Source organism: Hemibagrus wyckioides, linkage group LG01 (assembly GCF_019097595.1).
Source record: "Hemibagrus wyckioides isolate EC202008001 linkage group LG01, SWU_Hwy_1.0, whole genome shotgun sequence".
In the NCBI taxonomy this organism is placed as follows: Eukaryota; Metazoa; Chordata; class Actinopteri; order Siluriformes; family Bagridae; genus Hemibagrus; species Hemibagrus wyckioides.
The window spans coordinates 22,952,794-22,969,503 of record NC_080710.1 but is presented as its reverse complement, the minus strand read 5'-3'; the positions used below and the strand labels follow the sequence as shown (position 1 = coordinate 22,969,503).

At 35.2% G+C, this 16,710-nt stretch overlaps 2 long non-coding RNA genes across 2 annotated transcripts; one reads left to right on the top strand and one right to left on the bottom strand.

The window, feature by feature from the left end:
- The first annotated feature begins 6,987 nt into the window (after positions 1-6,987).
- On the top strand, positions 6,988-10,706 carry LOC131360994 (uncharacterized). Its single transcript, XR_009205949.1, has 5 exons — positions 6,988-7,149; positions 8,893-8,979; positions 9,053-9,174; positions 9,957-10,060; positions 10,206-10,706. It is a non-coding gene; the product is annotated as an uncharacterized LOC131360994 (long non-coding RNA).
- A 191-nt stretch (positions 10,707-10,897) lies between these two features.
- LOC131361005 (uncharacterized) lies at positions 10,898-14,604 on the bottom strand. The gene is made up of 3 exons (XR_009205956.1): positions 14,534-14,604; positions 14,368-14,448; positions 10,898-12,909 (listed from the first exon to the last, which is right to left on the bottom strand). It is a non-coding gene; the product is annotated as an uncharacterized LOC131361005 (long non-coding RNA).
- Positions 14,605-16,710: the final 2,106 nt, after the last annotated feature.

Sequence of the window (16,710 nt, the reverse complement as noted above, 5' to 3'; positions counted from 1 at the left end):
GATTTAGCTTGTACATGTGAAATATTCACTGAACAGTGAAGCAAGTGTTAATAGATTTTCAGTCCCAGGAATTGTCTGTACACAATATTCTGATTTGATAGCACATCACCGAAAGGCTTGAAAGACTAGCAGCAGTGTGTGGTGTCAGTCTGAAATGACCTGGTTTAAACTCCATCATATGGTATAACATGTCAAAAGAGAAACCTTAGCTGCGAATTAGAGCTGTGTTGTGACCAGAGCTGATTGTCTGAGTTAGCCCAGGCAAAGTGGAGATGAATGAAACAATGTCAAAATCATAAAGTTTCTACATATAACGTGGCTTCATACATCCTATTTAATTATTCATACAATATTCATATAATTACTGAGTCACAATTTGACACCTCACTTCTAATTGGAAGAGAATTGAACCCATAAAACCCTTCAGAATAATGGCTTAATTGATGAATGATTTTATTAAATGTTGAAAAAAGTAAGCACAGTAATATTTTTAATTAATTATCTAATACAAAATTACTTACTTTTTTTTAACAACAGTTCATTACCATTAGGAAATTACACTGATAAGGCATAACATAAGCACTAAGTGAATAAGACTGATGATCTCCTCATCATGGCACCTGTTAGTGGGTGGGATATATTAGGCAGCAAGTGAACATTTTGTCCTCAAAGTTGTTGTGTTAGGAGCAGGAAAAATGGACAAGTGTAAGGATTTGGGCGAGTTTGACAAGGGACAAATTCTGATGGCTAGACCACTGGATCAGAGCATCTCCAAAACTTTAGTTCTTGTGGGGTGTTCCCGGTCTGCAGTATCTTTTAAAAGAGTCCTTTTTGTCCTGTAAGACCTTAAGTCAATTTTAGGCAGGTGGTCATAATGTTATGCCTGACCGGTGTATATAACCATATTGCAATACCCCCTTATCTTTTTTCATTTTTTTTTTATTGTAATATCCCAGTGATCTGCTTTTAAATAACCCAAATCAATAAGGCTTATAAATCAACTTAGGCCTAATGAGGCCTGTCAGTGGAAAGTTCAGGAATAGAAGGATCATATGGCATTAATAAATAGCACATTGATAAAATATTGTTGTACATTATGAAGCTGCTATGTTTAAAAAGCAATCTGCAATAAGATGTCCATGGAATTTATTTCACAGTTAAAGGCAACCCTTGTTGCCAGATGTTTGAAAGCCCTTGCAATACACTGCTTTCAACTACTTGTTTTTATTATAATTATTTACAGTATCTATCCACCAGAGGGCGCGATATTCTCACTTATTGAATTCAATAGCACCTCTCAATCAGCAAATCAGCAAATCAACAGCTCCTCTTAACTGCCAATTTATCTGCATTTATATGAAAAGCTCACTGTACATTTTGAATGCATAAATGGATACTGAATGAGCAAACGTACAAAACAGATGAACAGATTCCAAACAAACAGACAGACAGACAACTAATTAATAACCTAACTAATTTAAACCATAAAATGCATTAGTATTCATCCCTTTTAACATTTCTGCTTTTTGTCATTATTATGAATTATTTACAAATGTGATTGCACTGCTGTGAGCAATTTATTTATTTATTTATTTGGAAAGGGACATAGTTTCAGCGTCAAATTTGTAGCTTGCAAATGAAGACTTAAACTTCATTAAAACATTTTGTCAGTAGTAAATTTGTGGCCCGGCATGTATTGCTCAGTTTCACCCCCTGGTGTTTGTAACAGAGACTGCCCCCCCCCTTTCTTTCACGGTGTTCAAGATGATTTCCAATTTTGAGCACGGATTCTACATCCATTTTAGTAGACAGGATTCCAGCCTTCAAATTTATTACCATCAATGACGATATATTTGACACTGCTGGAGTAAATTGATTATTTTAAAGAAAAAGAAAAGTGAACCTGGTTGTAAATAACACAGGACCAATAAATTAACATACTCATTACTGAAAAATATAACATTAAAATGGCTGTTCTCAGGTAATCCATATAAGCCTATGCTTAATGGCTTAGCATAATGGCTAACTTCATTTTCTTCTGCTGGATAGCTAATTAGTATAGTAGCTAATTAGCAGAATTTGATATACACTAGTTCCAAAGCAACACTGAACAATTTCTTAAAAAGATTTTTAATGTTCTTATTTAGATTGGATGGCTATAGAAAATGCATAAAATGCTTTTATGTTTTGTATTTTTTTAATTGCAAATTGAAGTATTATAAATCAATCACTTTTAAGGCTATTTTAAACAAACATAACTGAAGGAACAAACTCAAGAACACATATTGTGCTATATATTATGACTCTACTAATTCAATTCAATTTTATTTGTATAGCACTTTTAACAATGGATATTATCTCAAAGCAGCTTTAGAAATATAGAACAAAAAGTTCAAGATTAATATTAGGTAAAAAATTCAAGATTAATATTGGCCTTGTATTTAAATGTATTTGTATTAATCCCTAATGAGGTGACTGTGGCAAGGAAAAACTCCTTAGATGGTAAGAGGAAGAAACCTTGAGAGGAATCAGACCCTAAAGGGAACACATCCTCACTCACATGACTACAAATGACTGCTCGTATTTTCACCCAAGGAAATCTGCCTGAAATGAAGAATGTGATAGGAACTTACACTAACCATTACATTTTGTTGTAGTACTTAAGATTCTCTTTATTTATCTTTAGGACAGTAAAATAACAAACTTTTTGTCAGCAAGAACTTTTACTTTTGACTTTTGTTCTTCCTACAAGCCTCACTACACCTAAGTTACCACCCCACATCCCACCCCTGGAATTTCTCTACATTTTGTAATTCTTCTGAAACAAAACGTTTCTGAAAACGAAATGGTCTTAATAGGGATGTCATGAATTTTCACTAATTAGCCCATAATACTCAAGTCTCTGTGTGTGTATGTGGGTGGTGGTGAATACAACACATTGTACCAAGAACTGTTACTATTATTATCATTGTTCTTTTTTTCTGATTATATACAGTAGAATAGGTGAATGAGTGAAACAATTTGAGCATCTGAGCGTCTGTACAGTACGTGTGCCAGAACAGATAGAGTGTTGTTAGTCCTCAGGCTAAACTGACATTGTATATGACATCGCTCTGGTGATGTAGCAAGAATAAAACTGCCTGTCCCTCATATCATTTTTTTTTCCCAGGTTGTACGTCTCACAAAACAGGGTGTTAGCCTTGCATAACAAATCTGTGTCTGCTTGGGAAAAACTTGTTGCCAGAACTTGTGACATAGCACAGTGTATTTTCCCCCCAGTCATCTGATTTGCTGACTGAAAAAAACTTCCGAAAGATTTTCACAGAATGACAAACAAATGCAGGAAGTAATCTCAGATGGCTTCGACATGTTATTTTGTTCCTCAGACAGCAGGGTTATGGGATTACTGCATGTAATTCCTAATTGACTCTTTTGCAAATAGGGGAATAGCTAAATTCATACATACTATTATTGAAATTTGCACTGAAACCTTTCAGTGATTTGGTAGAATGATGAATGGATTAACCTGCAAAAGAGGAACAGTAGCTTTAAAAAAAGAGAGAGATTTGTATTTAAACTGAGCTCAAGATATACCTTATCAAACAGAACACACCCACACCCACCCACCCACACACACAATTGACTATACCTACTGGTGTGAAAATTATAGGACACTTCCAGAAGAAAGCAAAAAAAGAAAAACCACCCCAACATGGTATATCCTTATAATCTCTGTGTGAAATGAAATTGACATATAACCTAAGAGGTGAAAAAGCAACACAAATCACTTTTAGCACCTCAATATATCTGCATGCTTAGTGTTATGACCCCAGCTCAGAGAAACAAATAAGAGAATTATAGGGACTTAGACCTTGGCAATACACAGGCAAATTGCATAATCATAAATGATAACAAATAATCACAGGACATCATAGAGATGAGATAGCAAAAAAGAGGAGCAAGAAAATGGCAGAGGAATAAGCGGCTGCATTGCTCTTCGAGCTCCAGATAAAGCCACTGATAGGTAATAACATGCTTCCTCCTTCGGTTTCCTTAACAACAGTATACACAAACCCCCCACACACAAAACAAGCCCAGAAGTTGTCACACTCAACAAGATATTGTTCTGCTATTGCACCAAAATTGAATCCAATCATAGAAATTCTTTCCCTTTTGACAACAACAGCCCTGTATTCTTAGTTCCCCCCATGTACTTCCCACTGAACAGCATGACACAATTGCACGACTAATTGAAGCTAATGAACTTGTTAAAACAATAAAAGGTACTTCAAATGCAGAACATAAAATAGCTACATGTCATTAGACTTATTTTCCACTGGACACTCGATTGTCCTTCATTAAAATGAGAAAAATTGTCCTTCATTTAAATGAGAAAAATTATGTTATAGAAACATTAATATCATTTACAAGAGAGGATATTATTAATCTTAGTTTTCACAAAGAAAAAAATATATTAAATAATAATATTTTTGCCTTAAAAATCTATATGGGAAAAACACTTCTAGATTATATGTAACATAAATGCAAATAAAGATTCTTAAAAACAAACAAACAAAAAAACCAATACATACATATATTGCAATGATCATTTCTATATTTTAACTCTACTAAAGTTTTTTTGCTTATAAAAGGGTCTGCACTGTTTTTGTTAAACATAATGTAAGATATTTTGGTGTGAACATAAGTGGTGTCTATAAGGTGACCTCTGCAAGAAATTATATGTAAGGTGACTCATTATTTGGCAATAATCCTTGGCAGTTCTTTAGATGGGTAAAAATACGGCTTATTCTCTATATAACTTGTACAAGGTCTAAAGATTTCTGCGACAGTTATCTTGTGCTTGTAAAACTGTGGGGTTATTTGAATCTACTTTCGGTTATATTATGACTGTTGAATGTTCATGGATTGGAAATGCCCTGTTTCCGTGAACACAATTTTGCCCTAACGTGTCTGGGTCTTGCAATCAACAGATTGAAAGCAAAAGAATGACTCACTAATCTTTTTTATCTTATTGCCACAAATAGATGAAATATCATATTATAACTTTAAGGAAACCAAATGCATTAGATGGCATGCTGCAATAAGAGTGCAGATTCTGTGGTTCAAGGAATTGGGTCAGTACAAGTATAAAAGCTGTTTCTTTCTTTCAGGATAATGCACTATACCTGCTATTGAAGGAAGAACAGGAACCAGAAACACTTTAAAATATTTATTTTTCAGACAAACAATGAATTTCATTTCCCTTTGACAAACCACATTACGGTAATTCCATTGTTCAGTCTGCATTTTTATTGTTAAATGCAGACTAGGCAGACTTGGCTTCCTCTGGTCAAGACCACAGTCATATGATAGCAGTATATTTAACTCATGAGCTACAAGAGTGTTTAGTCCATTAACCTGTCTTCTCTCAAATTAGTGCAGATTTAAAAGCGGAGTTATGGGCAGAATATTCTAAAGTTTCTAAATTATTCTAAGCAAAGCACATAAAACAGCATAAGATTTCCCCACCACAGATTTCTACTGCCATGTGTAATAATTTCATTTAGATTTCTGCAAATGCAGAAACAAAATTGCATGTAGTGTGTGAATGGGTGTACGATTGTGTATGTGTTTGTGCTTTGCAATGGGCCCTGAGTCCCAGTGATCTTGTGTAGGATAAGAGGTACAGAGAATAAATGGATGGATTACCACATAGGCTACTTATAAATGTCGAGACCCACTTCCTACTAAGCACTAAGTAGCATATTTAAAGATGTCAAAATGACTAAAATGAAAAATGTTTCTCACAGGAGCATGTGCTAGTTCACAGAATTATATAGTGCTTTATATGTGTCCTATTTAAATATTCTTTTATATATATTTTGCCAGGTGGATATATTACACAATGACTGAGATGCGCCTGGGTTAACAAATACTAACAATATTTTAACTGAATCCCAGAAACCAGTTAATACTGACATGACAAGATGAAACCAAGAAAAACAAGTTCACAGCATGTTTGGATCTGCCTCTAGATTTGACCTGTAGACAGGAGAACTACCTAACATACCAGACAAAGTGCTATGTAAACTTGACTACCTGAAACTTTTGGGGAAAAAAACTTTTAATAAAGCAAAAATGTTTATTGGCATTAGTTAATGAATTAATAATCAGTGTTTCAGAAGAAGGAACTCTTATTTGTCACATATAAATTGCAGCATAGTGAAATTCTATTTTCTCCTCACATATTTCTGCTTGTTAGGAAGCTGAAGAACCCTGAGGGTTCTTCTCAATGACTTCAGAGCACAGGGTGCTGAAGCATTGATCAAGGGCAGCTTGGTGGTGCTGGGGTTTGAACCCCCCAAACTTCTGATCAGTAACCCAGTGCCTTGTTTTGTAACTGTTGCTACAGACATTCAGCCAACATGATTTCAGTCCACTTAAAGGAAATAGTCACTGCCAGTCAATTCAAAGATCTTCTGACTGATCGTCTTTATTGTATGATGAAATCTTTTTATTCTACGGGGAGTGTTCTCTTCCAGGAAGACTCTCCTCCATCTCACTGAAAGGTTTGTTAAGGACAAAATGATGTTAATCATATTCTTTGGCCTAAAGATAAAAAAAAATTATAGTATTATATATAAGGATAATGTTATGTGTATAGTTGTACTTTTTTTAGCTATAAAATTCCACCATTGTTTTTAATTAAAACACCAGCTGAGTGAATGTATTTGAAAGAATGCTGTCATTGCTCTAGTTCCAGAGACATACCTAATAAAACCTATTCCAAGTACTAAGGCTGTTCTACTGGCTCATGGTTGCCCAATATCTTACTTAACACTTACTTTACAGTTTACACTGGTTTGTCTTTAATTCACCTGTATGTAAGTTTATAAAGACCAAACAACCAAGAACAGAGATTAGTTTGCATTAGCTGTCTGTTGTAGCCCAACCCAGTCCTCTCCACCCTTTTACACACTCCTGTTCATAAACATCACATGGAGATATGCATGTGTCTCACTACACACACACACACACACACACACACACACACAGACACACATCCGTCTGCAATCACATTCTTCTTCAGCATGCATGCAGGACTGCTCTCTCTGTGCATGACAGGGGCTTTATTGCTGCAATGTTTGGGTAGGTAAATCTTTTTCCTTGTTTTTTCCTGACCTCCCAAATTAAGGGAAGTTGCTTATATAATAATGAGCAATGTATAAAAAAATTACTGAAATTAAATTATGAAATTCAACAGGCGTTCAAATACTGTGTGGATGAAAGTAAAAAGTAAAAGTAGATTTTAGGAATGATAGAAGCTCTAAAAGTAGATTTTAACTTTTTTTTTTGTCAGTTTAAAAGCTTAAGTAAAGCTTCTTCTCATTCATGTTCAGCTTTGTAGACGGAAAGAAGAAATACTGAATGTGTGGCAGCCTGGGGAATCCCATCACATTGTGAAATGTTTTGCTGCTTTTGCTGCTGTATAAATTTTTATAATATTTTGTTAAACTGGATAATGATTTATTTAAAATTATTTCGGCAGAAAGCCTAGGCAGGTTTACAAGGTCAATAAAATATTTTGTTTGTGTTGTGAACAGAAAAAAAAAAAAAAACGGTCTGAAACAGAGTTTTGTGGCTGTTTGCCAGATTTCAACAACTGTGACATTGACATCTTCCAGAACACTGTAGATTACTTAAGAAAATAAGAGGATGAGCACAGATGGACAGTTTTAATTTCTATTTTTGTCACTATCTGCTTGCCTCTGAAACGTGCAAACATTCTCCTATTTGCCGTGCACTCTTGAACTGTTGCATATTGCAAAACACTTCGAGATCAGAGTGTATATTTTTTCATATAGCTCATTTTACCTTAATTGCTCTTTCCAAAAGATGCTTATCAATTCTCCTGTCATGCTGAGAAATGAATAGCAAACATAAAAAAAGCTTGTCCAAGCATGCGTGAGTATGAGAGCCCGTACACCCACACCCACCCACCCACACACACACACACACACACACATACAGAGTGGAACAAGTACAGACCATCATCTAACAATTTTAAGAAGTTCACCCCGCTGTCAACAAAGTGTTTTAGCTGATAACTTAAAGGTGGCTGTCTGCTAGGATTTACCCACTGACTCAAAATGAGAACAATGAATGTAGCAACCCAACCAATTGTATTTCACACTGATTATATTAGCACTAAGGAAATGACTAAAAAAAAACGAAAGTTGAGCCAGTGCACAGGTTTTTGCCACTCATTCAAAGCTGCCAGGAAAACAAGAAACACTTTCTCTAGATGTGAGCTGTTGATGAGGTGCATTAAGCCAAGTCTGCAAAATGTATTAAGATCTTGTCTTTACCTGTTTGGTAGAACAGAGCTGTCAGGTTCAGTGATGGGAAACTCAATCCCTGACGTATAAGAACACGTTCAGACCATCACAACGTTTCAGTTGGTTGGATGCAGTTGAATACTATAAACTCTGCAAGTGTTTTCTGCCAGGTTTTATTACCTTGTGTCATTTCATCGTTTTACATTCACATCCCATGACATTACCTCACATATTCACCTAAAATAAGCCCATATCAGGACACAACATGAATTTAACAAGCTCTGATTATTATAAAGCAGACTTTTCAGAGAAGTTAAGAGAGTTGAGAATTTTTTTGTTAGACATTAGGTCAATTTTCAAATCGATTAAATACAAATAAAACAAAACAAAACAATATATTCTGCAGTTTTGACTCTCCTGATCAGCTTAGTATTATGAAGATAAAACAACAACAACAGTGTTAAATGGTTTTAAAGAATGGAGTGTAGCTCAAACTCTCCACAAACATCTCTACATAATGACCTTCTAAATGTTTGTTTTTCTCCAATTACAGGTGATACAAATGATGAATTTGAGACTGTGACACCGACTGAGGAATATTCTACATTTACAGATTACAGCTTTGAGTATGAAACTGACGGTATGTTGTTGAGTGTAATAAATAATGAAATCACTTTTATACATCTATAAATACACTTTTCTTCTAATTACAGATTATACATTCACTGTAGATTATGCTGTGTATGTAAATCCCAATCAAGTCCACAATAAAGAACAATCCAATCCAGTAAGAGAACAACCAGTCCATGGTGGCATGAACGAGATAAATGATAAGGTAAATAAATATATGCATCATATATAAGACACAAATATAATCTTCTCACAATTATTAAAAAATATATATATATTTCTGATTCAGTGGTGTCCTAATAACTATAAAATGTATCTGTTTATATGTATTTATTTTATATAGAACTCTTAATAAACTTAATAAACCACACAATTTAATGAATAATAATAATGCTAAAACTTTTTAATGTTGACAGTTTAATAGAGTCACTTATCCATATGTCAACACCACCAAACACTTTGCATTGTAAACACACCCTGCCCCAGAATTTTCGAAAGCTCCATGGTCTTCTTGATGCTATATGTTTAGGCATGTTCTCTCTGTGGCCTTCCAGGAACAGATGGATTTATTTTGAGGTCACACTCTAATTATACACAGGTGCCATCAACCACTCGTATAATTTCCAGTGGCAACTGGTTGAACCAGAACTAGTTTAGGGGTTTCAAGTGGCTAAACAAGCAAAAGTGCTTAATATTTTTTCATTTATAAATAATTTTGCTATATAACTCTGTAGATTTCCTCCTACTTCAGTATTATGGGCTAGTTTGTGTAGATCAAGGACATAATCCCAATTTAGTCAATTTCATTTAGTCAAGTCAAGTTAATTCAATCTCAAGGGGTTTTAATACTTATTCACACCACTGCATAAACATATATGTCTGAACTGTTTTCTTGTATATTAAAGAATATACAATTTTGAGTTTTCAAGTTAAGATGTTACAAAGTTACTTCTATTCCTGAATTAACACACTTATCTTAACTGCCAGGCCTCAACATTATACCGATACTATGCTATTGGTCTGGGACTTATAGTGCAGCAGTTCTGCCAACAAAAATGACTGGGATCTTTACAAACAGAGGCTCAACAAAGGTGGGTTAGGCAATAACACTCCATGATACTAGATATGCACTAGGTATGCAGACATATGAAAAGAGGAACATAGAGAAAACCAGAATATACCAGAAAATGGCTACAGTGTAAACACTGATATTTTTTCTCTCTTAATTCTTTATAGGGCCAAAATCATTTGGAATTTAACGCATGGCAGGATGCCCTTTCAGATGTCCAAGCTGAGTGACATTTTCTTCAGAGGATGCACTGTGGGGTTGCTTGTTCTTTTTAACTGTTCTTTTTAACATTGAGCTATTGCAGAACCTTCATTAAAGATAAATACAGATTGTAGAAAGTATTAGTGACTTATACAATGGCTCATGAAACAGCCCTAGAAATGTACACTCACTATCACCCATGCTTTATGTTGTAAACTAACCATAGACGCATCATGATTTATCATCATACGCTTTTTTTGTTTTTTATTTTAATACCAAAAATCGGAACAGAATGTAATGTAAAGTTCTCCAATGTTGATGGCACCATTGCGAAGAAAATTATGGGTCAAATATGAATAGAAACAATAACATTTAATGTACAATTGCCACTGGCATTCTGTGCATATGATGAATTAACATAAAACCTGCTATTGTTTTTTTTTATTCTTATAAAGATCAAACAATCATGTAACTATCTATCTATCTATCTATCTATCTATCTATCTATCTATCTATCTATCTATCTATCTATCTATCTATCTATCTATCTATCTATCTATCTATCTATCTATCTTTACCCCTCAAACATTTCATTTTGGAAGCAGCAGTCTCTTATTCACACCTACTTTGTAAACAAAATAGAGTTGGATATAGAGACATTAAAATAGAGAGGAATTTTATTTCACATGTATAGTGATAGTGATGATAGGGGGAAAAAACAATTGTTACAGTGATTTTCTAAAAGAAATAATATCCAATATTACAGCACAAATATAGAACAATCATTCACAAGCTCTTTGGCAAACTCTTTGACTAAAAAACCACACAATTTGTTTACACTCTTACAACAAAGGGTTCCTCAGGGGATCTTTAAATAGTTAATAGTTCTTCCTAGAGAGTGTTACTTAAAATCCTGTCTATGTCATATGCTCTGTTTTTTTTTTTAGAGTGCCTTCAAAGTAACAAACAAAAGATCTCCACAATGAACATTAAATTATAATTTTTTTATAATCATAAATATTTCATTTCCTTTGATCACAAAGATTTCACACATTTTCCAAAAGACCGATGTACCGCTCTTGCCTTGGGAAATTGATGATTTTAGATTAATAATCGCCCTAAAGCGATTATTAGCAAAGGCTTTACAGGCTTAAGCAGTCTAAGAGTCAGGTTTGATCTTGTTTTGAAATGTTGACATGGGCACAGCTACCATTCTCTTAGTTTTAAGGTGAAATTCCAGACACATGTTTAAAAACAGTATTTTTATCCTGTCTGTCACATGAAGAGCTAACCTGTTTTTGTCTGACTCCTGTAAGCCTTTGATATGTATATCTTTTGGGGTTTTATATCTAACTGTCAGATGTGGCTAAAGTCACTAAAACCTCAAATGGAACAAACATTGTGATATCATGACCACTGACTGTTATTCTTGGCTGTTTGTGGTGACTGGAAACTATGCCTAGTTTTGTTTCATGAAATCTTGCTTTACATTCTAATTCTTCTTCTTCTTTTGGCTTTTCCCTTCAGGGGTCATCACAGCGAATCATCTCTCTCCACCTATCCCTATCTTCTGCATCCTCAACACTTGCACCCACTAGCTTCATATCCTCATTTATTACATCCATATACCTCCTCTTTGGCCTTCCTCTTTGCCTCCTCCATGTCCAACATTCTCCTAACAATATACTCACTCTCCGTCCTCTCAACATGTCCAAACCATCTTAATCTGGCCTCCCTAACTTTGTCCCCCAAACGTCCAACATGAGCTGTCCCTCTGATGTTCTCTTTCCTAATCCTGTCCAACCGTGTCACTCCCAAAGAGAACCTCAACATCTTCAGCTCTGCTACCTCCAGCTCTGTCTCCTGTCTCTTCCTCAGTGACACTGTCTCTAAACCATACAGCATGGCCGGTCTCACCACTGTCTTGTACACCTTCCCCTTGATTCTCGCTGATATTTTTCTATCACATTGCTTTACATTCTAATTAATGAAATTAATTTGCTTTGCACTGAATTTTTATAAAATCTATTTAAATAATCAGTACATCAGGCACTATGAATGTGCATTGAGGCATAGCGCCACTCAATGCATCGCCCTTGTGCCTGCTGTGTTTGTGCTTCATTAAGGAGATGAATTTTCATTTGTCCTAATTGCTGATCGCCTCTCCTAATACATGCAGTACATTTTCAACAAGCAGCAGGTGGATCCTCTGCCTCATACACACAACTAAGTGTCAAACACATGTCTCACCAATCATGCTAACGAACAGCTCAGATGATGAAAAGTGGTTTCCATGGAAGCATATTGATTAAATTACACAAGTAACAGCAAGAGTACAAGAGTACAAGTACATCACTGCCTATATCCATAAAAAATCAAACCCTCTAAAAAGCCAACTGATGAAAGGCACATCATTACTGTTACAGATTGCGGATGCTAGATATTGTTTGTTTGTTTAAGTAACATTGTGTTCAGTTGGATAAAGGAAAATTACATGTTCCTAACTCTGCTACATTTACATTTTCAAATAACCATCCAGTCCTCCAGCATGTGAGATGTAAAGAAATGATCTTTTATATGCTGTTGGAAATGGTAACTTGTTGACAGTCCAGTTTGGGCTCTCTGTGTTGTTTGATGCATTCAAGCCCTATGGCAGAGCATACCATTAGCCTAGAAAAAGGAGAAGAAGATTAATAAGGAAAACAATCACTATGACAGGAAATTTGATGGATTGGGATATAGAATGAAATATCCAGAACAGAGATGCACACTATAACACAACACACACTATGCAGGCAAGACATAAAGAAAGCCCTGATCCAGGAGAAGACCAGAATAAATAATCCTGTACTAAGTGAATTCAAACTATACATTCACAAGCCACCATAGAGACAAGTTCTTTTTCAATAATGCTTCCTTGTTTTCTTTCCTCACTTTCCTCCCTCAGATTTTAGCTCATCCTTCTGAGGATGTTAGGAAATGATGCAAAATTTGAAATCATTACCTGCTTGTTAGATAGGTAACAAAACTGACAAATGTTTGTGTTCAGCTTCATTCTAAATATAACCACATCTAACAAAAATGTTTCATTAAATTTGACATAATGTTGTTGATTGCTGAAATGTTAATGCATTTCAGAGCAAAAAATAGGCAGCATTTAGAGCAAAAAAAAAAATAGGCACTTTATATAACTATTATTTTGATTGAAAGTTAGGAAGAACAAATAGTGGTGGTGTTGAAAGCACAAGATTTTCGAGAATGTTTTTGTGTGCTGTAGCACTGCAATTTACCTTCACTGGGGGTCCAAACCAGTTCAAATATGTTCTAGCAATTCCCTTGTGAACAAAGTGAGTATCATGAAGATAGAATAGTGCTGACCTCAACCCCACTGAACATTTTTGGCATGAATTGGGATGCAAACCAGGTCTTCTTGAATTGGCATGAATCCTCATAGCCACATTTCAAAATATTTGGGAAAACCTTCCCAGAAGAGTGAAGACAGTTATAGCAGCAAAAGGTGAACCGACTGCATATTAACATCCATGTGTTTGGAATGGGATGTCTGGCAAGCTTATATGGATGTGATAATCGGGTGTATATAGCATAGAAATTAATCAAATCCAAATAAATCATACAAATCCTGCAAAGATACAACCTGCTTGAATTGCTTGTTATATGCAGCAACCTTTTCACTATTTAGTAATTTTCTTAACTATTATTTAACTGTTTAGTTTGTTTCCTTACTTTTCTTCACCATGTTTTAGTTCCTCTGAGGATTTGAAGAAATTATGCAAAATTGGAAAGTACAGACAAAAAAAATGTATGTATAACAAACATATTGCCAGAAGGCTGGGGATCTGTAGGGTAGGAATAATAACCCCATCCCTAACGTTATCCTCTGTAAATGCATATTAAACACATATAAAACTAATATATCTTACGTTCAGGATGCTGGATATCAAGCTGGATCAATATTTCTTCCATTCAATTATGACCTCTTTCATTTCCACCTACAGAACTGCTGCTCTCTGGCAGTGTTTTGCAGCATTCTCTCTAATGATTGTTTTGTATTAAAAACCTAACAATCTCATACAGAACTTATACTCTACTATAAGATCTGGAAAGTACCTGTAGGGCTTCATTCAGTAATCCCTGAGAGTAATCCATGAAAGAGGAGGCTTCCTCAGCGATGATACAGTCAGATACTTCCTATGGGCAAGTAAAATTTACAAAGAAACAAAGTTCAAAGCAATATGAAATAAAAAAGAACAGCAAAGAAATCTAATAAACTTACTAAATTAAAGAAATCGATGCAATTACAGGAGCAGACTCATTCAAAAATCCATTTTTAGTAGTAGGCTACTCTCATAGGCTAAGTTACAGTTAGCACACATTCATAAACAGATGAAAGTCTACAAATGAATAAAGTCTATACATCCTGCCGAGCTTTTTCTTTAATCCTCTGCAACCCTTTTCTGTAATCCTTTATTTTCTTAACGATATGAATTGCTTAAGGATATGCAGCAACCTTTCTACATTAAAAACAACAAGTTCCAACAGCTCTGATTAGGTCAAAGAGAGCTGCAATTTGCATTCATAGCTGAGCTGCTGGTTTTATTTCACTGTGCACTGCATTTGGCATACAGACAACCTTGTGTGTCTTTCTGTCATCATCCATAGCACTAACAACAAATTTGAGTAAATTGCATTTAGATGCCTTAGCAGTTGTGAAATAAGGCTGGAGTTGTCATGAAATATACCGTATCTCTAAGAGTCTCTGTTTTTCTGTTTTTAATACTTTTTCTCCATCACCCACGCTCTTTTAAAAACAAATGAGTCACTATCTCTAGTCCCCTTCTCCTCTGTGGAAAAGACATTAAATTTGTGTAAGCATTTCATATGTCTACGCTCCAACAAAGCAGAATATCTCTATAAAGAGATCTGATCTATCCATCCAGTGAAAGGTGGAATCCAGAGTCTGTTGTGCTTCATTAATTTATTTAGTATTTGATTTCAAGGTCTCACACATTTTGTGTATTTTTTTTTAATGGGACTTCGTGATAATGCTGTTTTTTCTGTCCTTGCTTAATACATACAACCATTGCCTGTGATAATATTGAGCTGTGAGTTTTCTCATTTATTCTTTATTGGTGTGGCAGGGTCTCTTTTGGGATGCTTTTTGTGTATGAACCTTTTAATAAAATATCAAATAATTGTTATATCATACACATGCCTACTTGCAAGAGACTAGCGAGCTAGCTAATGTTCATGAATGCAGCAGGAATGCGGCAGGAGAACAAGCGACTTTCTGGGTTGATTTGACTGCTTTCTAACATTAACACCAGTTTAAAAGAAAGTGTTCAGTGTTAACATCAGTAATTTCCATTGCTAAAATGAAAGGTACTTTCACTATTAACATTAACATTATGTACAACGTTACTTGATTGTTAGCTTGCAACTGACATGTGGTAGTGTTTAGCCTCATCATAAACTGCTTTGGTTAAAGTGGTTAATGTTAAACTGCTGATCATAAATTAAACAAGCATAAATTTGGTTTCTTTAAGGCATAAGGGAAAGATTATAGTATAAAGGGAGGACTGTTACAGAGATCTATGAAATCACATCAGGAAACAACTTCCTGGGCTCCAGAATACAAGTAGATACATAAAGAAGACACAAAAGTGTGCATGCTCAGAAAAAAAAAAATCAATATTACTCTTTTATTTGGGCTCCTGAGTAGCACAACAGAAACAGTTCCCCTTTCTTCTGGCAATCGAAACCTGTTAATGCCACAGCCACCTATGGGAGGGGTAGCATACAATCTCTTCCCTGTCGATAACTACCCCAACATACGTTGATCTTCTACAAGTTCATGCTTGTAGAAGGCATAGCACTTACCTCTGAGTGTGTTACACCACCTCTGATACCGCTTAAGCAGCAGTTCGAATAGATACAATTGCCACGCTTCCCCTAGAAGGTAGTTGTTGTATGACGTGATGTATCATGGGGGGGGGGAACCCTTTTATATATATAAAAAAAAGTGTGCTATATATTTGCAAAGTTTGTGCCTGTGAGCCTACACAATAACCCTAATAAGAGACAAGGGATATACCGAATATTTAACTTGGCTGCTTTTGTTCATTGTCCCTACTGGCTTAATAAATCAGGTTGCTGATCTGTGTTGTGAATTCCCAATTAGGGTAATCTGTTTAGCCTGCTGTTAGTTCTTTAGTAATGAATACAGATCTGAATGAGTCACAAGGCTGTCTCACATATCACTCATAGGATACTGTGCCACAAAGCAAGCATTAGAGCACTGAATCTGATTAGTCTTTTCCAGCAGTAGGAAGGATGGAAGGAAGCAGGAAGGATGGGGTAATAGCACACTGTGGCACAGGTGTACAGGACAAGGCTGCATTTATCATTTATTATTTATTCCTCTTTGCAAAATAAAAGGCTACTCATTACAGG